The 26,201-nt window shown below is 32.7% G+C and overlaps 1 protein-coding gene across 5 annotated transcripts in view; it reads right to left on the reverse strand.

Moving 5' to 3' along the window:
• The window catches only part of LOC105317211 (probable G-protein coupled receptor 139), a 32,573-nt gene extending 8,245 nt beyond the window's left edge, over positions 1-24,328 (reverse strand). For 3 of the 5 annotated variants that reach the window (XR_010712205.1, XM_066079784.1, XM_066079781.1), the window contains exons 1-2: positions 12,760-12,869; positions 10,268-10,614 (exon numbers count right to left, since the gene is read on the reverse strand). The gene's annotated coding sequence lies outside the window, so the exon portion shown is untranslated. Of the gene's footprint in view, positions 1-10,267; positions 10,615-12,759; positions 12,870-24,229 lie in introns of those variants that run through there. The other 2 variants (XM_066079783.1, XM_066079782.1) reach the window with 2 other exon arrangements.
• Between the last annotated feature and the right edge of the window lie 1,873 nt (positions 24,329-26,201).

Raw genomic sequence — 26,201 nt, forward strand, 5'->3', positions numbered from 1 at the left:
TTGTGCACTATTATGTTGTTTTACGCCAGTGGTGCCATTACTTGGAGCTCGCCTTGGCGAGAAAATTGGCTGGGAATTTTGAACCCCCCCCCCCTTTTTTTATTGGCTACAAGATTTCAAAAAAGGCTCAATAGATTTTCTTGAAATTTGCAGAGATAATAGAAAATGATAATATCTCGAAGATTTCTTTTAATTTTTTTCAAAATTTGTTTCCTGTCGTCCGTTTCTTGTCCCATGACAAAAAGCTTGTGACATTGAGATCTCAAAAATGATAAGAACCTGAGCATTCAGGCTTTGTAGGATTTTAGATCTATATTTGTAGATGTCTTTAAACTATTTTTTTTGTTCGTCATAACTTCCGGTCGTCACCGGAAGCAATTTAAAATTTTACAAATTTAATTTATTTTAACATAGAATTGAAATATAAGTTTAAATTATTACATATGTCATCTATCCGATGTTAAATAAACAAAAAAAATTCTACTTCCGGTGAGATATCTCAAATAGTCTTTTTTAAACAAATGTTTTACCCGCGAGATCATAGAAAGTGCAAGTGATTAAGACACCAAACTTACATTGATGATAGACATTTGATAGCAAATGCATTTAACCGTTTCTATTTTATCAATCGTCACACCTGGTTCTCACTGGAAGGGATTAAACAGATCAGGTCGTTTGAAAATTTCAACTGTTTTTGGTTGACAATTTTAGTAAAATTTATAAACAATAAAGTACAGTTACTCAGTGTTTAAGAAATACTATCTTTTATTTTTACTGAGCTCTTCCGTTTGTCCGTTTCTTGTCCCTAAACAAAAAAAAAAACTTGACTCCAAGAGATCTCAAAAACGGTGACGACTTGAACTTCTAAACTTTGTGGGATGATAGTCCTATATATGTATCTGTGTTTACATTATTTTGTTTGATTTGTTGCAACTTCCGGTCGTCACCGGAAGCACTTAAAAAATTATTTTCCTTATTTTATTTATTTTACAAGAAATGAATATATCAGTATAAAATCTTATCTATGTTAACTATACAATGTTATATAAGCAAACATATTCTACTTAAGTGAGATATATCAAATATCTTTGGTAGCTTTCCTTTTTACAAATTTGATACCCGCAAGAATTTACTCACAGTAAGTGATTGCGACACGAACCTTTTATGAATGATAGACAATTGATTGAAAATGTGTTAAATGGGTTTTATTTTGTCAACCGTCACTTCCAGTACTCACCGGAAGGGTTCAAACAATTCATGTTTTTAACAAGTTTAACAGACTTTCTTGGGTATTTCATCTAGCCTGACAAACAGTGATGTACACTAGGCAAATGCACAAGAAATACAAGCTATTATTTGCATCATTGACTTCCGTTCGTCCATTTCCGGTCCGAGACAAAAAACTTAGTTTCAAAAAGATTACAGATTTGGCAGACAGTATCGATGTTTCATCGTATCATAAAAAACCAAGTCGGCAGGAAGACCTACTCGTTACTCGTAACGAGATCTAGTTTTTATAATTATTTTCGAGTCCACGATAAATAGAGCATTTGAATAAACCCAGCCTTAAATCGGCCACGTGATACCACGCTCAGTCTATCACAACAACAATGGCGTCGAAGAGAACGATTGGTATACCTGTAATACCGTTAAGTTTGACAGATTTGGTCAAGAAAGTAAAAAGAGACAGACTGACAAGGATAGGAACAAAGGGAAGACTGTCATCGGAGACCATGTAGATTGATGGAATAGGAATAAAAGCCGACTTAAACCAAAGTTTTTATCATGAATTTGTAGGGGTTTTGTTAGTCAGGTTCGCACGTTCTCCATGTGTTCCATGTCTTTACTTTATTAGTTATGAACCACAAGTGGATTTTCCTTTAGAGAAATTTTGTAATAAAGAATAAAAATAAACATAAATAATGACAATAATAATAATAAACATAATAAAGAATAAATAAACACTCTCAGTACATGCATCCCTCAGTTGGAGGGGTATTCACTCATTTTACCGTGTCGTTGATGCTAAAATAGTGTTTCATCTTTTTTACACATAATTAGCATTTTATATCGTTCTATATTAATGAATAATGATAATAATGGTATGAAAATGCTTCGGGTATCATCTGATATAAGAATTATCTAATTTAAGACATGGAAAACGTGATTCTAATTTGTAAACAAACTGTTCTTCCATCGTGTTTTCAATACTCATGTGCAGTGGCGTTACAAATGGCCGATCACATTAATATTCATCAGATGTGTAGCAAAACTTAAAGACAAATAACTAAAAAAGGAACATTTTTTACGGGCCTAGAGTTTGTGAAACGTCTAATTATAAAAAGCATGATGTATATTTTTACTATAACTCATGTCAAAATTTTTTCTCCAAATACGCCACGTATACCTTTAACTTCTGATACAATTTTGATTAAGAATGTTGTTATCAATAAACCTATGAATAACGAACACATCAATAAGGTGGACTAGCCTTAAAGTTTAAGAAATGGTTCAAAATTAATACCGCAGGATATTAACAACACCTTCGAAATCTTTAAAAACGTGACGAGGCGCTTCGCCACATGCAAACAAAATCACATAGTGCCAGACAAAAACAATTTATCTGTCTATCACCATTTTACAGCACAAAATGGAATAATATTAAACTCCGTGGTATTTCCGAGCTTTATCCTATAAATTCAAGTCGAGACGATATTTGACGGTGACGTCAGTGACATCGGATAAGTATTTGCTTGACGTTAAAAGAGACGCTTTTCTGTCTACATTAAAAACCATCAGCTAGACAATCGGTTTTTGACAAATTCCCAATCTAATTAAAATTAGACTTGAAAATCCGCTCCTCTACAATACGCTATACACGTGTAGCGATCATACGTGAGTGGATCTAAGATCTAATTTTAATTACATTAATAAATTCCAGACTAATAAAGTCACCGTTGTATAGATGTTTTTGTAACGCCTTCAGTTCTGACTAAAGAAATAACTGATTAAAAATGACAAAAATTCTGCTTCATTAAATAGTTTTCTATTTGTCTGATATCAACCATACATTAACAGAATATTTTTGTTGTACATCATATAGAATTTTAGAAAATCTCATTATATTTCATCAAAATACAAATAAGGCCAAGTGATCAAATTCTATAAAGCCCAAAGCGCCGAAGAGATAGGTCTCTTTATGTTTGTTTTTACGTAAAGTATGGGAATACAATTGAAAAAAAAAATCTAATTACCATAAAAAGCTAAAATAAATATGGTTTCGCGCATAAACAACAGCAACCACTTTAATACAAATTATGATTTAAAGAAAAATTAATTATCAAAACCTTCAAAAACCTCAATCCCTGACGCAAAACACAAGGTCATCTTTTCGAAATAAACAATGCATAAAAACAAAAATATACCATTGCATGTCCTATAAATGAACTGTATGAATAACAGTCAAAGCAATGATCTATTTAAGAACGTTGAATTTTGAATGGTTAATGTTTAACCAATGTTTGAAAAGTGCAAATTCAGTGTTGGTATTTACAATTTTTATTTCAATATGAAGTATCTGCGAAAGTCGCATAAGATTTAACCAGCTATTTAAAGCTATTTCTTTAAAGCAAATCTAAATTGATAAATGCAAGCAGTCAAGTAAATACCAAATTAGAATATGCCGGAATGACTTGTCCTTGAAATAACGAAGGAAAAGATCCACAACACTTCCGATAGGAGCAACTGTTCAGACCAAATCCCAAAAAGGGTTCAATACCACAGCACTCACTGTTAAACCAAGTCGCTCCCCATCAATTTAATGTATTAGACAGGAATCTTAAATGTCGAACATGTATTATATTAAAGATCCTACTATTGACTTCAATGAAGGTTCGCTCTAATCTCAACAGATTTCTATGGAAGAGGTGTGCCATGGACGCCTACGTATTAACTACGTTCAAGGCAATGCTCCCACTAGTCGGAAAAGTCTGAATAGTTGCGAGCACCTCGGAACTAAAGGTCCCCATACCAATTGTGTGCTCATTTGTAAAACCTTGTAACTGCTTCATGTGTATATATTTTTGTTGTAATTTATGCAACTACAAGGATGCAACTACAAGGAAGATAATGAAGTCGTTTATGTACAGATATATATATATATATATACATGTTTTTATTATTCATGCAACACACACAGAATTTGATAAAACATGCTTTCTTTAATAAAACATAATATATCACTTTGTCGTTAAACAATACAAATGGCTTACTGAATAAAACATAGGTAATCATAGATTACTAAGCTCACCGAGACGGAGCATCACCCTTATGAGACATCACCTTCATAAGACGACCTTTATCATTTTATATGAAAATCATACTTTATGATCTTGGATATTCATGGATTCTGTTTTGACAAAATATCGTATATCATCTGATAATTTTTTTTTATGATAATCATATGTTCATATGTTAATCAATACAATGATATAAAATTAAATATTGTATCATGTCATATTTATAATATATATCATATAATACAATAAAATACCGTAATAAACAATAATGAGATATGATATTGTAACGTATGATATGACATTGTATTGTGTTATACCTTATTGTATTTGATCACATAATACAATATCATAAAATATAATACAATATAGTATTATATTACAATATCATATTACATAATACATCATAACACTGAAACATGATATTATATTGTATAATATTGTGTGATATTGTATTGAATGACACTGAAACATATTTGATACACTACATGATATTATATCATATAATACAATATAATTTGATTCCAACACTGTATCTAATCAAATGATACAATATTATGTGATAAAGTAAAATATTTTAAAATACATTATTATATTATACATATTGTATCATATGACACAATAATATATATTACAATATCATATAATACAATTTCATGTGATATGAAAATATATCATATAAACCAATATCATATCATATAATATCGTATGATACAATATTATATAATATTACAATATCATATAATACAATTTCATGTGATATAATTCTATATTACTGAAACCAATATCATATTATACAATATTGTATGATACCATATTATAGAATATACAATATTGTATCATAGGATACAATATAATATTTTGCAAAATCTTATGTAATTGTATCATGTGATAAAATAATATATTAAAAATACAATATAATATTATACAATATTGTATCATAATATACAATACTATACATAACAATATCATGATACAATATCATATCATAAAATATCAAAAAAATGGATACAATATCATATCGTATCGTATAACTTTTTATAATATAACATATGATATCATATTGTATCATATCAAACAATATTGTTTCATATCATACAATACTATATCATAGGAATCATGTTATATCATTTATCAACAAACAGATCTATCTATCGAGCTGGTTTGAGTGAGGTAGGAGATTCCTTTAGCATCCTTGATAATGGAGATCAGGCTCTGCATCTGAAGCAACCTCTGCATTTAATTTATAATAAAGTTAAATCAACTATGCAAGCTATCATCTAAAAAACATGTGACCTGTTCCAAAAAACTAAACCTCATCCAGCATCCGAAACCTTTGGCTCAGATTCAGCATTCAAGCCCATCAGGTGCATTGGTATCATAAGACGCATCATCCATGCAAGTTTGGTGAAGTTTGGACCATTAATAACTAAGATGTCATCATCAGAGGGCACTACCAATTAAAACCTTAACTTCCTCCAGCATCTGCAACCTATGGCTCAGATTCAGCATCCATGCCTGTCAGGTGCATCTGTATCATAAGACACACCATCCATTCAAGTTTGGTGAAGTTAGGACCTGTAAAAACTAAGATTTATTTTTTAGCATCCTTGATAATTGAGATCAAGCTCTGCATCTGCAGCTACCTCTGCGATTCATTCATATTACAGTTAAATCAACTATGCAAGTTTGAAATAGTACTATCATCTATTAAACATGTGACCTGTTCCTAAAAACTTAACTTTATCCAGCATCCGAAACCAGACTCAGCATTCAAGCCTGTCAGGTGCATCAGTATCATAAGACACACCATCCATGGAAGTCTGGTGAAGTAAGGACAAGTAATAACTAAGATATCATCATCAGAGGGCACCTGTTTCAAAAACTTTATTTAACCAGCTCTTAAAACCTTAACCTCCTCCAGCATCCGAAACCTATTGCTCAGATTCAGCATTCAAGCTTGTCAGGTGCATCAGTATCATAAGACGCACCATCCATACAAGTTTGGTGAAGTTAGGACCAGTAGTAACTAAGATATAATCATCAGAGGGCACCTGCAACAAAAACTTTAACCAGCTCTAAAAACCTTAACCTCTTCCAGCATCCGAAACCTATTGCTCAGATTCAGCATTCAAGCTTGTCAGGTGCATCAGTATCATAAGACACATCATCCATACAAGTTTGGTGAAGTTAGGACCAGTAGTAACTTAGATATTGCTATCAATGGGCACCCGCAACAAAAACTTTAACCTGCTCCAAAAACCTTAACCTCCTCCAGCATCCGAAACATATAGCTCAGATTCAGCACTCAAGCCTGTCTGGTGCATCAGTATCATAAGGCACACCATCCATGCAAGTTTGGTGAAGTACGGACCAGCAGTAACTAAGATATTGCTATCAAAGGGCACCTGCAACAAAAACATTAACCTGGTCCAACAACCTTAACCTCCTCCAGCATCTGAAATTTAGGACCCAGATTCAGCATCCAAGTCTTTCAAGTCCATTTGTAGGTCCAGATGCATCATCCATGCAAGTTTGGTGAAGATAGGACAAGTAATAGCTTAGATACAGGACCTGCAACAAAAACTTTAACCAGGTCCGGACGCCGACGCCGACGCCACCGCCGACGCCGACGCCGAGGGTATAGCATAAGCTCTCCTTGACTTTGTCTCGGTGAGCTAAAAATGAACATTTTGTAGTGATTTATACTAAAAGTTTAGACATAATGATAGTTTAAAGAGCAAAGAGCATAGATTCGTTTTTGGACTAATTTTATATTCCAGATATACATTGTTTACAATGTTTAATTAAGTCATGTATTTCAAATGGTCAACATAAATTTGAATGTCAGTCGTAGAGTTATAAGCACGATACAAAGTTTTATTATTCTCTGTTATGTCAACAAGGCCCATGTCATGCTCTTGTTTGCATTGTTTTATTATACCAGTTAAAGGTCTTTTAAGGCAGATTTTTCCATTTGCTAATTCGTTTTGAACATTAATAAACAGTTTCAAGCGTTGGTCGAATTTCAGGTGTAAACAAAATGCATGACCAGAGGTTCATTTAAATATCAAAGAATTGTGAGTTTTGTTTCATTTGACAATCAAATTTTCGTTCACTTTTTGATATCTGTGGTTTTATTAATATTCAAGGGGTATCAATTTTCGTGGATAAAGTGAAAATCACACTTACAAGGATACGTAAATTCGAGGCCAATGACCCTATTCATACAAAATTTTAAAAGATATTACACTTCAATGCAAATTTAATTTTGAGGATCAACTTATCAACGAAATCCACGAAAATTGGTATTCAACGAATATTGATGAAATCACAGTAGCGAACTGAAGCATTGCAAACATTTAAAACAGAAAATTAATTTTGACGAAAATCGTGACAACGCCTCTTTAACAGTTAGTATATTTACCTGTATGTCGTTGTATTTTCGATAGGAAAATAAACTGCTTATATAGAACCCTTATTATAGAAATACTGTATTTCATAAGGTTAACAGTATATAACCGATTAGCAGTAATTGATTCATAGACCAAAAGCATGAAATGGCAGATAATGGAAAACTGTTAAATGTTAAATTGGTACCGACTCTCCCATTTATCAAAGTATTTTTCTTATCGGAGGATACTGCTGATAATAATAACACTAATGATAACACTGAAACATAAATACTGTAACATGTAAAAAAAAAAAAAAACCTTGACGATACAATTATTACAGTAAAATAAACAATATAAGTGCATTAATTATAAATGAGAAAAGTCCGTAATCGTAGTGACACATTCATTCATTTCTTATTTATTTACACAAAAAAGAGAGCATTTTATTTATTTGTTTTCTATTAAATCAATTGAATTCATCGCCATCCAACACAACTCAATATACTTTCAAAATAATCTGATTTGGCACCTTTGTAAAGTGATGTAGTAGTACAATTTATGAAGTAAGCTACGCGTTACCATGTACTGCGTGTAAGATTTTATTCTGCTGTAAAACTAAAATTTGAAAATTATTTAGATATATTAACAAAAAAGATGCAATCATATTTTATAGATTTCGAACTTGGAATCACCACCTACCCATTTAAAGTGGACGTTGGTGTAATACACCTAGAAATAAAGAATATGTGAAAAATGCACAAAAAAGGATATTGGGGACGAATTTCATTATATTCTTAAGGAGGTTGGCACCTGAAATAATAGTAATGTCAATCATCCAAAAACCACTTGGATATAAAGATGGATACGTCAAATGTTCTTTTATTTTATTTGTGACCCATGTCACATGCCATTTTTTTGGAAATATAGGACCCTAAACAGAAATGATAATTTTCCTGTAATTTTTACCAAATTTTGACATGGATATTGATAATTTGAAGAAACAAGACAAATATTTACAGTATGAAATATTATTTAATTATGATTTTAACACAGTATGAAGTTGAACACATGAAGTGACTATAAAAGCAAAATGTAAGTCAAAGTTTAAAAATTCTTGCTTTACTGGTTGCTTCAAAGTGAACACAATAACAAATGTTAAAAATATTAGAGTGATTATATTATAACGAAAATAAAAAAAATTATAGTAATGTCATTTTTCCAAAACTTTGCATACAAAAAGACATACATTTAATGTCTCATTTAAAAGTAAAAAGGTAGGGGTCACATCTAAATAATTTGAGATACAGCATGAAATAAGCTAATATTAGACCAAAATTGGAGTTAATTTTTTCTTAACTTCTATGAAATAAAGGCTAAATATGCCAAAATATATCGATAGAAATAACAACATATTATTTAAGTATGTTTTTTTTAGAACATCAGAAACAAATCGTAATACACAACTATCTAGAAGTTTGGTCTGCGCTAAAATTTAGGAAGCTAAACTAACCATACTCTATTATTTCTGAGTTATGAAAATTGTTCATTTCCTTCTTGAACACCTTCCGCCACTAAATATAGTCCCTTACTAAACTCTGTTAAAACGTAATTTTTTTGAAACAATTTTATTCAATAAAGTTTATTTGGAATTGTAAAATAAAAAAAAACTACTAGAATCAATGTGTGATGCAGAATTTTCAGATTAGAGGTGACCAAAAGTGGCTATCCAAAACCTAAGGAGCAAACCTCTTTACTTGTCCGTTATTACAACAAGAAAGAAATCAATACTTCCCAGCAAGTTAGACCAAGCAAAAGATACTATTAGTTTTAAACATACAATGTCTAACAGAAAACACTGTTTGTTTTTTTTAAATATGTTCATTTATTTGGAAAATAAATTAAATATGCTCCGCCCCCCAATAGTTTCTTTACTTCACATTTATCAAAACATAAGGCTACCTTTCTTTATACTTGTATTTTCATTAATGCCGTTATTATTCAGTTAGAAAACCTTAAAATTTTATGTATTTAATAGTCTCTTCATACCATTGTAAAGTGGTTTTAAGATTGAAATAACTGAATCCGAATCTGAATCTGAACCGTAGCCTTGCATATATAATCTATTCAGTTTGACTGTATGATTATTTGCTTAAAACATTTTGCCGTTATTTCAGCTTATTTTAGGATGTGCTTATTCACATGAAAAAAGCCTTGATGGGGTTCAACAATTAAGTAGCAATAAAAGTGGTACAAATTCTGTTTTAAAGATAAAATTTCTGCAGAATTTTGAATTTTAGAATTTCCGTATAATTTAAAATAAGTCGTGTGACAATATTAAATAAAATAATTTTGTTTGATTCATTGTCTAAATTTATTACTAGATTGAAGTCACATGTCAACAAAGAACGTGCAATTGGTTTTTTCAATAATGATTATTTGAGAAATAAATCTAATGTGGACAGTTGACATACATATGTACTTGTATATAGATAGTGGTGAATATATCAAATATGAATGTAATATGTGGAATGACAACACTCTATTCCATGGTGTCTAAAACATTATAAAACATCTTACCGTGCTGTAAATATCAATATCCCACAGCAGAAATTCCAATTACTGGTCGCCAAATGAGATGTCAGGGTTAAAATCCTTTGTGACAAATCCTCTGCCCTTCCCTGGAACAAGTCATCTGGGCTCTGAATGCATGACAATCACTACCATAATCCTATGCACGTTCGTACTTATACCACATTAGATTAGCATCAAGTCATCGATCTTGTTGTCATCATTTAACATAGTTTGGTAGATGTTCTTTCTTGCTTTAGCCAGGGTAGTTGGAACGATTTCCGTACAATACACGGGTAAGGGAAGGACGTAAGTATGATACTCTGTCAAACTTTCACTCAACGATCCCCGTTTTTCTGAAATGATAAAAAAATCCAACAATCTTAACAAAGCCGCCGTGTTTGTACACGAAAGTCTTTAGAGAAGAATATTCTGGATCCAAAGTTCACATACTAGTTTTTGACTACATTTGTTTGTCGAATTGCGTTTTGAATTTTTTGGGGGGGTCTTAACCAGTAGCTACTAAACAATCTGTTTGTGAATAAAAGGTTTATAATAACAACCAACCTAACAAACAACTACTGTAATTGTACATGAGAGTTTCTAGAAAACACTATTGTTGGTTTAAAGTTAGCATAAATAAAACTACAAAATGTGGATCTAACAAGTATAGAATCATTTAACCTTTTCCCATTTTATTTATCATATACCATGTTTAATTCATGAGAAAGATATTCATGCTGCATCAACTGCAGCCGAGAAAACAACCATCTGTCAAAGTTCAAACACATGTGGTCTAAAAATCGAAGGTCTACGTATGCCTAAAATGTTTCATCAAAACGTCTCAGCAAATAAATTGCGAAATCAAGTCTTGATCATTGGACGTTTCCGCTATTAATTCGTTCGAACAGCTCCCACCAAAGTATATTTAGTTACTTGATATTAAAACCTGCTCTCATGGCAATCGATGTCCGTTAAATGTTTCCACTTCCATCACACACTGTTTACCAAGCATACTAGCAGGGTGATGATATATCCTTTTTAAATAAATACCGTTTTAAATTAATGACAACTGGTTTAGTTAGTAATTTTTATTTTCTGTGGGTTCCACAGGAAGTCGTTTTTAAAGGTGGTGTCATCAGCAATATAACAAATTACTATTTACTAAACTGTTTATGACATACAGTTTTACTACTTGTATTTTACTGTTTTACTGTTTATTATACAAAGAAGATTTAGGAATAAGATAACGCAAAGTCCCACTGGTTCAATTGTAGGATACAGTTTCAATTTTCCCCCATTTAATTTTATGAGATAATTTTATACTTGTAGTCAAAGTACAAAAGCACAATTTCTAACTATAAGTGTATATGGTTTAAATATTTAAAATTCGATTAGAAAAAAATCGATTTTAGTTTTTGTGGTACATGTATCAAACATTCGATCTAGCTTTTAAGGGACATGGTCACGATTTGAGTCAAAATCTATCTTTTCGTTTTTTTTCTGATTACAATGCTTTAGTAAGACATTCTAACATTCAACAAACATTTGAGTGTCAGTTATAAACAAGATACAGAGCTCACATTTCTTTGTTATGAACACAAAGCTCATGTCATATTTTCGTTTACACTCTGAAAGTTGAAATTTTGATTAAAAATGGTAGTAAAAAACGCTATAGACTGTTTATATATATTAAAAATTGTATAGCGGATAGAATAATTAGCTTGACAAGGAAGCTTTCCCCGGCATATTGAATCAATGTAAACAAAAACATGATATGCGCCTTGCTAATAAAACAATAAAAGAACTGTGAGCCCAGTGTCTTGCTTATAACTCTCTAAAAATCCATTATTAAAGGTTTGTAAAAAATAAAAATAGAAAAATAAAATTTGACCAAAATCATGGCCATGCCCTTTTAAAGGCTAATTTTATAACGATACATAATGGTTAATGCTTTAACCACTAAACCATTTCACAACAAAGTGCGTCGTTTAAATACAATCTTTGTCTTTGGCCACGAATTTGCAGGCTCTTGTTGGTTTTTTGAAACGTTCAATTGTTGAAATGCAAAAAAGATATTTCAATGTACTCAGTCATCACCATATTTTTTGTTGATAGGAATCGGTTCGTTTTCCGTTAGACCTTTATTAGACATTAAGAAAAAATAGAGCACAGACCAACTTTGAAGAGTTCTAAAATTGGCACTATTTGGAAGTTTTCGTCTGAATACACCAGACAAATCACATAATTCAAGTACTGAGCAATTTTAAATGTTACCAATCGATGTTTTGTTAAATATACATTGTTTTCAACGTTATCTTTAAAAAAAAATCATCAGATTTTTTGGTATTTTTAATTTTCAGAAACTTATCTGTCCTAATATAGGCTTTTCATACAACTTATTGGTTAATTTTAAATTTAAAAAAAACTTTGAAGACAAATACAAAATAAATAAAAGAAGATTTCCGCAACTTAATTTTAAAATTTAAAAAAAGACTTACCTACTAGTATTTATTCGTGTTACAAAATTGGTATGATCGGTCTATTAGATTTGCGTCACATCTACATTTGGCTAAATCCTTGTCAATAGTAATAAAAAAGTTCTCGTCATGATCCTTTCACGGTGAGCAGTGTTTATAGCTAATTGTAGTGATTTGTGTTCAAACCACGATCTCACCTGGTCAGTTTTCAGTGAATGAGTAAATAGACTGCGACTACATGGAAGGAAGGGCTTTTTGTTATTGAATGAATAAAACTTTGGGCAAAACGATGGAATTGGACTTGAGCACTGATTCATCATTTAACATTGCTACCGTACTTACAAGTACTCAATATGGTACTTTATTTTGGTATTATATATGAATAGGAATAAATTAACAAGTTCAAATTACATGTCATTGTATTATACAAATGTATATAGATTTTAGTAAATCAATCGATAAATAAATCTGGACAAAATCTTTTCTTTTGACATTTCAAGATACGACTTTTGTTTTTGTTACTGTATAAACATGATATCTCTTTATTATAACGATATATGTATATTATCATAACAGTAATTTGGCTAAAATGTCGGATCATGTCAAATTGCAGGTCGCGGATCATCAGCTCAAATGAGACGGGTATATAATAAAATTGCAGATTATTGTATGAATGTTTAACCAAGGTTTTAAAAATTCTTTATCGTCGAGTTATCCGGATGCTCAAAATAGAAACCAAATTAAACGTAAAGGATATGTTGAACAAAATAGCTAAGATAAATGTATATTATTATAACAATGGCTTGATCCAAAGGGTCGGATCAGGTAGAGTTACCAGGCGCAAATCATCAGATCAAATGAGACGCGAAGCGCACAAGTGGCAAATGAGAGGAATGAGATGGAGTGCTACAACATTTGTCTCTTAGGACTGAGTGAGACGAGGTGGCTGCAGTCAGGACAGATAAGACTAAACACAGGAGAAATGCTGCATTATCTGGGCACACTGAGGAGGTAGCCCAACACATTGCAACCATTACAAGACCAGCAAGAAAACGCTGATACCAACATGGCAACTCAGTGGCAACATATCAGCGAGATGTGGCGTGGCACATGTGAAGAAGTCCTTGGAAGAAGAAAGACTCAGCACAAAGAGTGGATATCTGCAGACACATTGAAGAAGTTACATGTAGATGTGAGGAAGGAAAAGAAAGAGGCACTTAACAACAGCCGGACAAGAGCAGCAAAAGCAAAAGCTCTGGAGGACTACACAGCCATAGACAAAGAATTTAAAAAAAAAGAATCAGGAAAGATAAACGTGATCATATTGACAATCTACCCAAACACGCTGAAGAAGCAGAAGGATAGGGAAACTTGAGGGAACCAAGAAGCTCTCCAACAAGTTTCAACAGACACACTGGCCAGTAAAAGACAAAAATGGGAACCCTCTTGCTGCAACAACTGATGAACAACTGAAGAGATGGGTAGAGCACTTTGAGGAGCTATTAAATAAACCAGAATCTAAAAGGCCTCTGGACATACAGCAAGCCGACACTGACCTTCCAATTAACTGTGACATACCAACAAAGACAGAGATCAAGAGACAATTAGCAAGAGACAAGAACGGAAAAGCGGCAGAGTTTGATGAGATACCAGCAGAAGCCATCAAAGCTGATACTGAAAAATTTGTTACCATCCTGTATTATCTCTTCAAGAAGAGTTGGAAGGAAAGGAGTATTTCGTAGGAATGGAAAGAAGGCATACTTATCAAGCTGTCAAAGAAAGAAGACGAAAGGGCGTAGTAACTACCGGGGAGTTATGCTCTTGTCAGTGCCAGGCAAGGTCTTCAACAGGATACTTCTTGAGAAAATGAACATGACAGCCTACCCAAAACTCCTTAATCAGTAGGCTGGATTTAGAAGCAACAGATTTTGTACTGACCAGATAGCTAGCCTGGGTATCATAATTGAGCAATCATTGGAGTGGAAATTCCCGCTTTATGTTAACTTCATCGACTATGAGAAAGCGTTTGACAATGTGGACAGAGATACTCTCTTGAAGATCCTGAGGCACTATGGAATACCCGACAAACTCTAATTCGTATCACATACCAAGGCATGAAATGCAGAGTTACACATGCTGACCAGATGTCTGACAGTTTCGAAGTCAAAACAGGAGTTCGCCAACGATGTCTGCAATTTCTCTTCCTCTTGGTTATCGATTGGAATCTGAAGACTACCACATCAGACAGGAGGAAGAGAATACAGTGGACACTCCTGACACAACTTGACGACCTAGACTTTGCTATTGACCTGGCTCTCTTTTTACACATCCACAATCAGTTGCAGGACAAGACAACTCGCCTTGCAACTACATCAGCAGGAATTGGACTTAAGATCAACCATATCGGTCTCTAATTATCACAAAGCTGCGGATACTTAACTCCAACGTTAAGTCCATCCTACTGTATGGAGCGGAGACCTGGAGGAGTATAAAACATCCCTGCAGAGAAACCAGACTTTCTACAATACCTGTCTTCAACACCAGATGGCCAGAGATGATTTCAAATGAAGACATGTGGAGGAAAGCAGGACAAGAACCATTGGAGATGCAAATAAGAAGTCGGAAGTGATAGGACACACCTTGAGGAAACCATCAGCCAGCATTACACGCGAGGCCCTCAACTGAAACTCCAGAGCAAGAGGAAAAGAAGACGTCCAAGAAACTCTTGGAGGCGGGATGCAGAGGCAGATTTATAGGCACTAGATATGACCTGGAACATTGCCGCCAGAGCAGCCCAGAACCGTGTTCGTTGGAAGACTGTTGTTGATGGCCTATGTTCCTCGCAGAACAACAGGCCTAAGTAAGTAAGTACTGTTATAATGATGAATTTATAATATACCCTTATTCATAAAATAATTCAATTACAAAATTTTGTTTATAAAATCAACTGTATGACGTTTACTTATATTACAAAGCTATTTTGAAACGACCTCTTTTAAAATGCGCTAAAATACAGACGTTATTAAATGCGTTCTACGTTTCAGAGAGTGGTGATACGGAATCGGAACAGCACAGTGTATGATCCAAAAATATCAGATCACAATCTGTAAAAACAGTATCAAGAAAGGAAAATTGATGGGTACATGACAAATAGTCATATCAGATAAGAATTATTAAATGGTTGTTACCGACCGCAAGGATACCATATGATCTGAAAGTGTAAAGTAGCTGTGCATTTCTACAGTTCTATCATTTAACCAGAATCTTTGTCTACGCATCGCACCCATTATGGAAGTGTGTTTTTTTTCAAAGAAATATTAATATTTTAAAAAATGCATTATGAAATAAATGGTAACTGGGGTGAGTGTTTTGGATTTTTCGGAGGGGGGGGTGTTTCTGGTTTTGGGGTTGTTTTTTTTTGCATTTAAACATTTTCAAACAACAAAACAAAGATTATCTATTAAAAAGGGAAAATTATTTTTTGCGTTACATATCTTGAGTATGTAATAATGATTAAGTATAGTGACATGTGTTTTCATAAACAATATTACAATATTACAGAAACATATATAGCATAAAAACATGTAGCCCATCGGACCTAAATGTCACTAAAAACATGGATGTAAAAAAAATAAGCGTACTCACTGCTATTTTTAAACAGGACAGATTGTCTGTACTCAAACTTTTAATAAACGATTTGGGCTGTATGTCTGAGAAAGGAAGATTAGACTAAACGGGCGGAATCTGAGTAAATACCAGATGAGAGAACTTATTTTATTATGTATGAAATCCGATAAAGGTCTTGTACTTCACTATCACATAATATAACAATTATTCATCCTTTTAATGCGCGAGCAGTCGATATATCTTTTTTCCTTGGTGCATAAAACCTTTCATCGTGTACTATTGCCAACTGTCGTTGACCTCGGGCAATGCAATAACAAACTGCTTTCTGCTCCTCGAGAGAAATAGTCTTGTCTATATTTAAACCTTTCTTTCATTAAACCACTCTTTCCTGCGGATGCCAGAAAGAAAAACAACGCCACCCACTTCCTCCCATATAATATATAACCATGGGAGAAATGATTTCATGTATTCTTACATGTATTTAGTATGGGTTCATGTAAGTGTTATGTGACTGCTATTTTAAATGTCAAAGAATAAAACTTTGGCAATTAAAATCTGGTTGTAGTCCGTTGCCTCACAATAATGTGGCACGATAAGAAAACACACCATTGCCAAAAGACTGTATAGGTGTTAATTTTGGCCGAAACCCTCGACCTATTAAAGAAAAAATACCCACAGGCAAAATGTTTTTGATAGGAACATGATAAGTATGTTAAATTTTAAATGATTTAAGTGCGTGATTACGTTTTAGCTGGTCTCTATTGAACCATCATAATGTGTTGTCTTCCTAGTATGTTGAATATGATGGTGCATCCCACTAGCATGGCAGAACATCATATTTATTTAAAGTATTATTTATAAAGACGAGGCACGAAGCATCGGGGGGGGGGGGGGGGGATGGAGGGTTTTCTGAAATTTACATATGAAATCAAGTTGAAATATCATGGAGTTGCCCCCCCCCCTTTTTTGGGGTGGTGTACAACAAAATGAATGGAAATGAAGAATGGAATTGAAGTTATAGGTATACCAAGCAGTATAGCTATGCCCTCCCCCTACACTTCCAAAAACGATGCTACGTGCCTGAAGATTAAGGCAAAAATCAAATGTCCATTGATGTGAAAGAAAGTTCCAGGGCATATAAAATTTATCTTTAGTGACTCTCAAATGGTAATTGCTGTAACCAATTGGTGCCCTGACTTGGAGCTAACTAGTGATCCCTGTAGTATTTTTTACATCATCTCAGTTAAGAAAAAGAAAAAGAACTTCGTGTTTGCTAACAAATCAATGAACTGTATGTAGGATCCATTTTGTGTTACAGAAGATCACCATTGTACTTGGAAGTATGTTGTGAATATAAAAGGAAAGGCGTCCAGATTGAAAATTGATTTCACGCATCACGAAAGTATTCAAAGAGGAAATGGGGTTATAAAGGCTGGCTATTTCATGGGATTTTACCCCTTAGAAATGTGTGTCAGTCTAAGATAAGAATAAAATCAATAAAGCGTTGATCATATATAACTTCTCTGTATACCAATAACCCATGACGTTTGATCCTTTTATGTTTTGAAACACATTAACGTAACAACAACTTTTGTTTTGCTTCCAAAAAAAGAAGAAAAATGACAAAACGGAGAATCTTTAATACTGACCAGATTTTCACTATCACCTTTAAATCAAAAACTTTTATGCTCAAATTCATATCAATTTTCCAGTTTCAGCACAGGCATATGATATAAAACATTTTTTAAAGTATTTAAAGAGACAGTGCGGCGCATCTTATCAAAATCCGACCTAAAAAAAAATTCCGATCGAGTTCAGTATTTTATACTACTCATAAATGTATACAGTTTTCAGAAAATTACAAATTTTTTCATTAAATTAATTTAATCAAAGCTGATAATTATTTATGACCCATAAATATATACATCACAGATTATGTGTTATGGGGTTTTGTCTTCTATACTATTGCGCATGCGTATTTACTATAAACAAAACACATGCAGGGTTCACCAAGATTCTCCTGGAACAGGTTTGTTTATAGAAAAATGTCATTTCTTCCTCTTCCAGGTAAAAATTGTTCAACGTTTTTAAAATAACCAGAATCAGTTTTCAAGTATGTATTTTGTGTTTTCTTTTTTCAATTTTATCACGGGAGTTGCTACAAACTAAATTCATTTTGTAAGTAAGACTCCTTGTGGGGTTATTTGACATATTTATGTATGTTCATATTAAAATGAACTGAAATTGGTTAACCATTTATAATTTATAGAGAATGTGGTGATGTGTTCCGTTTAGACAGTCCCTTTTACCTCGTATTCTATGATGATCGTAGTCGGGCGAGGATGTTGTAGTTTTCAGCACGTGTCAAGTACTCTCAATCAAAATCCACGTAGAACAAATGAATGATATAAGATTAATCCGGTTTGTACATGTACGACCCTTCAATTTCTGGAAGCTCATAATTACATTTATTTGGTATGTGAACGGGATTTTTTATGTACTTCAACTGTCACAATCAACGTTATTTCTTATTTCCTAATATTAGGGTAAATCTATGTTATTCACACATGTTTTTAAGCTGTGCTGTTTTTTTTAATTTCCTAAACTTAATCATTTATCAAATTGTAAGGAGGGACATTAGAATTAAGACTTTAACAATAAAAGAAAAATATACCAAATAAACCTTGTTTTCAAAACTAAAAGGGACTTAGATACAGTTTGAGCTCAACATTTAATATTTCATTTTACCATTTTAACGTAATGGTTAATATAGATAATTTTAATGTTTTGTCAAAATTTGAAAGTCAAATAATGAGTTTATAGCAAGATATGGTGTTTGAAATTCTTTGTTTGGTAAACAAATCTCGAGCTTTGTTATTGTTTACATACGTTTTTTGGCATTTTCAATGAAATGTTGCTTTCTTTTGTTAATCATATTTTTACAAACACATTGCATTACCTTGTTTGCCATAAGTCATTTTGTCAAAGATAGTAAATTCATATTGCACAGTACAGTGTATTTGTAAACCATTATAAGACTCAAGATTTGTTTAACTTACAATGAATTTTTACCTCTGTATCTCTCTTTCAAGTTGACTTCTAACATTGAAATGTTTGAAAAATCATTTAAAATGCGCAAGTATACCATTTTATACATAAAAAATACAAAATAAAATTGTGATCCAAGTCGTGTCTTAATCCCTTTAAGTAGGGTTGTTCATACACCCAATCACGTATACCAGTTGTAAATTCTATATTGTCACGTCAAACAACTACATTTACCTTTATTTCTACTATATTCAATGTTTGAGGCTGTTGCCGCCCGAACAAAAACAATTATGCCTTTAAGGTTGGTTGTACATGTACATATACACAAGCACGTATAACAAATTTTGCCTTGTCACGTCAAACAACTATATTTACCTTTATTTCTGTTATTTTTTTGTGAACGGATGTTGCCGTCTGAACAAAAGCAATGATCCCTTTGCTGCTTAATCTTTTGCCCTGTCATTGAACAAAACAATTTTTTTTTATCAATTTCCACGCCTAAAGATATGATTTTGTCTTTTGGTATCTGTACTTTTTAGGAATCGCTATGGTGTTGTTTAATTAAGTGTTACCAAAACTAAGTTTGTTGAAGGCTTATGACTTTTGTAGAAAAAGAGTTTGAATGAAAAATTATTTGAATCTCTAAACGCAAAAATTTGAACCAAGAAGTTTGATGCACATAAGTTCCCCTCCTGGTCATGGGAGAAACTGAAATATATCAATAAACAATCGATATCACTGAGGGAACACCAGTAATTCCTGTTTTAATTCAACATTCGGCTATAGCATTGACTTAGTTATTTTATTTTTATTTCACATAAGATAATTTTTTAAATTAAACCATGTAATACAGTTTCCCCAGATCACAGCGTTAGGGACTCCTTCCACATGAAGTTAAAGCCAGCCTTGTGAACATTTTTCAACATCAAAAACAGAGATCACAAATCCAATATGATATTAATATACATGTACCATCAAACAATAAAAAAGTATGATTTGGTATATTTATCTATCTCTCTTCGGACACAGTTTAACGTGAAGTATAGTTAATATCATAATCATTGGAAATATATATTTATTGTTTGAGATGTGTCGTAATGCTAAAATATAAGCATTGAAGCAATGCGAAGAGTTTAAATAATGCACTATCAGTATGGGAGTGTAAATCTACCCTGTGATGCATTGGTATTTCTGCTCTGTTTCCTTTTTCAACTTTTTTGAGTTAAAGTTGCATAAACACCATGCTGTAATCACATTATGGAACCACACGCTTTCAACTTATCAAGCTTATTTCTACGTTTAAAGTAAGGAAAAAAGCTAAATATATTTGGATTAAAATTAGAATACTGTCCTCTACCCTTATGTATAGTAGGTTCTTCTTTTAATGAAGATAAAGATAGTCTATGAATGGCCACGATCATCCAGCCTCTAAAGATTATCACGTGATCACACACTTTTAGGATAAAAAGTGAGTCAGTATGGTGTTGACATTAACTACCTTTTGAAAATACCGGCACCTCAGCATTTTACAAACATTTGTATTGTTATTATTTGAAGTTATGTGACTTTTGCATTTTATGATCAGTATGGTTTTATAAAGGTGAACTTCTCGACACCCATTTTGAAATCTCTCTGTTAAATAAAGTTGTAGATTGGATCTCGTTTAGAGGGTGTAAAACGTCACAACAATTCTGTGTGTCAGTAAATATTATAATGATGTTGAACCTGTCATTTTGTGAGTCATGAATATACTAATTATTTTGCAAATTTTCATATTTTTGATTTTTTATTGATTTGTGTCCACATTGAATATAACACTAGATGGCTTTTGGTGCCTTTCTATTGAAGCTTACTGGTATATAACTACAGGTATAAGTGATTGATTCTAAAAGATTTTGATCCTGCTTGTTTTAAAATTTTAAGTGCTTAAGAATAGGATACTGCCTTTGCCATGGCATTACCATGGCATTTTTTAATGTACATAAATCAAACTGCTCTTTGGATACTAGGAAAATGCCATTTTAATTATTTTTAGATCAAGCACTTGTTTAAGAAAGAAAATAATTATAGAGGCTAATTTGTTTATTCTAACCAACATGAAATGTTATAAGATGTTTTGCTTTGTTCAAATTCTGGTATACACAATACATGAATATGTACACTTTATTTTATTGATAAATGGGATTCAAGTTCAAAGCAAATTTTATCTCAAATCACATTTAATCCATTAATGCTGTGTCCACGACAAAACTAAGAAAATCCCAGTACGTCAAAGCTATGGTATCTGTGTTCCTCAACACAACTTTTAACGCATGCATGAAAGGTATGAAATACACACTGAATGTTTCAAGTTCCTATCATCGCTTACGACATGAAGTTGAACTCGTTCTAATAGTTCCTATTGATAGTCATCCAGTCATTAAATGTAAAAACGTGGTCTCCTGATAATAGAAGTTCATTAAACATTCAAAATTTTATGACACCGTGGTGACCAATGCAATAGAATGATAAAGTGTACATTTCCAAATGAACGAAATATCGAGTGATAAATTTTGAATTTCTTGCAAATAATTTACCAAAGGGAACATCAACTTGCTTTACAAGAATGGATTCACCAATAATTACAAAGATCAGTGTCTCTTTGAACACTCGGGACAATTGGAATCACAGCAACTACGATGTAATATACTTGCAAATATGGGATATTATTCCATATGGGATGCAGACTTTAAAATATTGTCCTCTCATAATCTATATTGGCGGAACCAGTTTACCAAGTTTAAGTCTGTCAAACAAAGAATTTCAAAAGCGGCGAAACCCCGACTCTTAAGAGAAGGGTTTAGATTTATTCCGAGATTAAAATAGATATCCATAATCAATTCCATTTTTGTAATTTGTTTCATCGGACTTCGTTACAGTTGCGTTTTGAACAACTGGAATCCAAACCAATATAGAAAGTACATAGACGCTTTCATTCGCATTAAATAGCTTTGCAGAAAAGACTAAAGAATAATTATATGTTTGTGTAGTTATATAAGGAAATTAAATTTCCAGAACATTAATTGTATTCATTTTATGGGTATGGGAGTAAATGTCTATTTTAATGAAATGGTGTATGACACTCCTGTACAAGAATTTTCTTATTATAGTGTTGTATCAATTAAAAATTCAAAACTGAGGTTAAAATTATCAATATCAAATTTCCCCTTGGATACAGAGCGTGCGTCATCTGTTTCATATTTGGATATTTTACTGGAAATGGACATTGATGGTAACCTAACAACAATTTTTCTTTAGTCAACTTTCTTTACTTATGTAGCAATATACCTTTATCACCTGCATATGATGTTTTTGTCTCTTAGTTAATTCGTGAGTAAGTTCTATGGTCGATACAACGACCTTGTCTGTCAGCAAATATAATCTTCCACTGGGTCGCATGCCAACATGTGACCGGTCAGCAAAGGATGCTCGCTCCTCCTAGGCACCTGATCCTACCTCCAAGGTCCGTGTTTGCTCAAGGTTTGAATTTTTACCATCACAAACAAACTAAATCATCAACGTTTCGTTTTTCCCTATTATGACATTTTCCCTTCTTTGACATTTACCTCGATTATGACACGCCAAATTGTGACAAGGAGCACACGGCGGATGCGACCGGTCAGCAGAGGATGCTCACTCCTCCTAGACACCTGATCCTACCTCTATCTTTTTGGAGGTCCGTGTTGTTCTGCTTTGAATTTGTATATCGTTTTATGGATTTTTGAGATGGTTGACGGTTTGGTATTGTCATTTTTTTCATAAGAGGATGGTACCGGCTCTACGCATGAAAACGAACATCTTTCATATGTGTTAATTGTAGATCTTTACTGGTTCTTTTATAAAGTATAAAATGTTTTTATTCTGAAATATTCAAAACTATATGAGGACAAAGGCCATTATGTTCTTGCATCATGAGTTGTCCCTTGCAATTTTAAAAACCCATTCTAGAAAACACTTAAGATTATCCAACTCATCGCCTGCCATTTTGGCAACAAAGAGACTAAAACAAAATGAAACGATAGGTTTATTTTCCATAACATTACAAAATTGGTATGAGCAGAGCGGACTATTAATTATTTTAAACTTTTATTATAAAGTTCCTATTTTAGTGCATTGCTTTCTTTAGGAAGGATTTTGTTATACATTTAAGGAACTCTTATATCATCAACCTAGGTTTAACGATATGTAATTTCAGTACCCTCTTATTGATGAATCTTCAGATCAGACGTGATTTTAGTAAGTTTATGTTCTGACTTGCATAAATAATTTTCTGAAATTTCATGTTTACGGAAGAAAATTAAGGAAATTTAAAATAAGCTTTTCTTCAAAAAATTATACAGAATTTTCCGACAACGTTGAAGTTAACGGATTGTAACAAAGTGACCAAATGAGAAATCTAAAATTTTATCATTTTTGTACTAGAGATACTGATGGTGCAGCGTGTATTGCTCTCAGCATAATCCGCTTTTCCTTTTAGTGTTGATAGGTCAACAACATAAATTGTGCAAAACCATGCATATGTACGTCATCAAAATGATAACAAATCTCAAAGAACCAAATGACTAAAAAAATTGCGGATAAAAAGGTGACACTGGGTTTTAAAACTATGAATAGCAAATTTCTAATGTGATGCAATGACTGTCAATCAATGACAATATCATGAAAATATCACGATAAACTCTCTCTCTCTCTCTCTCTCTCTCTCTCTCTCTCTCTCTCTCTCTCTCTCTCTCTCTCTCTCTGATCCTTAAGCAAGAAACTAGACCTTATATCTTACCTTTTCAAAAACAGTATTCTGTTATTATGAGAGTCACGCTTCCTAAATCCTCTTACGATTCTATAATGGTCCTTTTTCCGTGACTTGTCTACACTAAAAAAGTGCTTAGAGCTGTAACATAATGAAACTTGGTATCTTTACCGCAGAGTGAGACGGTGTGTTATTGGGACCGTGCAGATAAAGAGGAAAATAAGAATCAACTAGTTTGAATGATAATTAATTTTATAACCACAGAGTCGTAAATAGTATAAAATTAGCTGATGTGCCAAACCCGTTCGTTTCTAGATCTGGTTTGAACGTGCTATTAAGGTTCTTTGACGTCTTAATCTATATCGAAATGGAGATGGACAAACAGCATTAACAAAATCCATCAATCTACACGCATAATTTTCTTTATTCTAAACGTCAAGGGTTAACGTCGATGCTACTTTTTATTAGAAGACAGGTATATATCTATATATTTATCGAAATTTGTTATCATTAAGGAAAAAATAATCTTTTTATGATTACTGTAGATACAATGCGCTATCGTAAAAATGACAAATAAACATCAGTTATTATTTAAAACAAATCTTCTTTGATTTAGGCGATTTGATCTTATGTATTTGACTTTCCGAGAAAAGAATAGACATTTTCTCCAATTAGTGTCATTAAGAAAAACACAATGAGGAATTCCGTGACAAGGAATTTAAACCCAGGAGAAAAATAGTTCCAAGAAATTTGGTAGAGTTCATCAGAAGGTTAAACAAGCAATTTTGCGTGACGTAAACTTCTGTCTTTCTTGAAATTGAGATTTCGCCATGGTAAAAACATTTAGGATCAAACAACCCAGCAAAATGAGATTAGATTGTAAACTGTATGATTAAGTATCACAGAAAAAGTGATATGATCACTGTTGCTTTGTACAAACTGTTGTGCCAATTGTTGGATAAAGGCCTTCATTTACATGAGAATATGACGTCTCTATGGTGGTGAAATGTGCTGGATACGATTTTAAACAAAACAAGGTAAGGAAATTGGTATTGCGATGTTCCTATTTGTTCAAGATACCGTTAGATACCTCAACCCTATTGTTAGATGTTTTAGAATTCGGTTTTTTATTTCTCCATTGTAGAGAGTGGATATCTGCCACTATCCCAAAACGTTTTCTATTTTGATTGTTACGGATGAATGTGAAGCGTAAGTGTAATGTCTGTAAAGTTGATACCCTCGGTGCATCGGAGGAGTTTTCTATATCTTCTCTGATGAATCTGACTTTTATGATATCGAATGAATGCAAATAAAATAAAATTAAGTCTGAGAAATGTACATGTAGTTTGTTCCAAAATAAACGATATCAACAAAACCAACGTGCATATCGGGAAAAGGGGCTACCTATAATTAGTGCAACCGTTTATTTATATTTATTGCGAAATTTTTCATGATTAGGCCCAGGACATCCCTCATATTTTTAGAACACTCGGATCCTTGTGCGATGGGCATGAAATCAATATTGTCTATTTCAGACGTTTGGTTTTCTTTCTATTTTTATTGCTTTCAGTTGCCTGGTGAGGTTATCTATCAAGCGCGTATCGCTTTATTTGAAAAGTTCGAGACAATTTGGTATGAATGTTAATGAAAGGTGGGTATGTACAATGAAATTAGGTTTTATATATAGCATTCAAATTGTGTTATAGCCTCTCAGTAAAACATTAATAAATTGCCATGACAAAATGCAAAATACACGTCTTTTTCTCAATTTTTAAAAACTATATTGGAGTATATTGAAGTTTTTTGAAGATTGCAATAATCTCACTGACTCTTTTGTATGTTTTTTTTTAAATTTCAAACTTCTAGTAACTTTTTGTCAAGGAAAAGTACGTTAATGTTTTCATGACAAACCTAAACATATGAAAAGAACACAGCTGTATACATTTACGTAAAGGATAGTTCTTTCTCTTACAGAATGGATAGATTGAGGTTAACATCCGAC

The sequence above is a fragment of the Magallana gigas genome, chromosome 3 (genome assembly GCF_963853765.1).
Source record: "Magallana gigas chromosome 3, xbMagGiga1.1, whole genome shotgun sequence".
Classification (NCBI taxonomy): domain Eukaryota; kingdom Metazoa; phylum Mollusca; class Bivalvia; order Ostreida; family Ostreidae; genus Magallana; species Magallana gigas.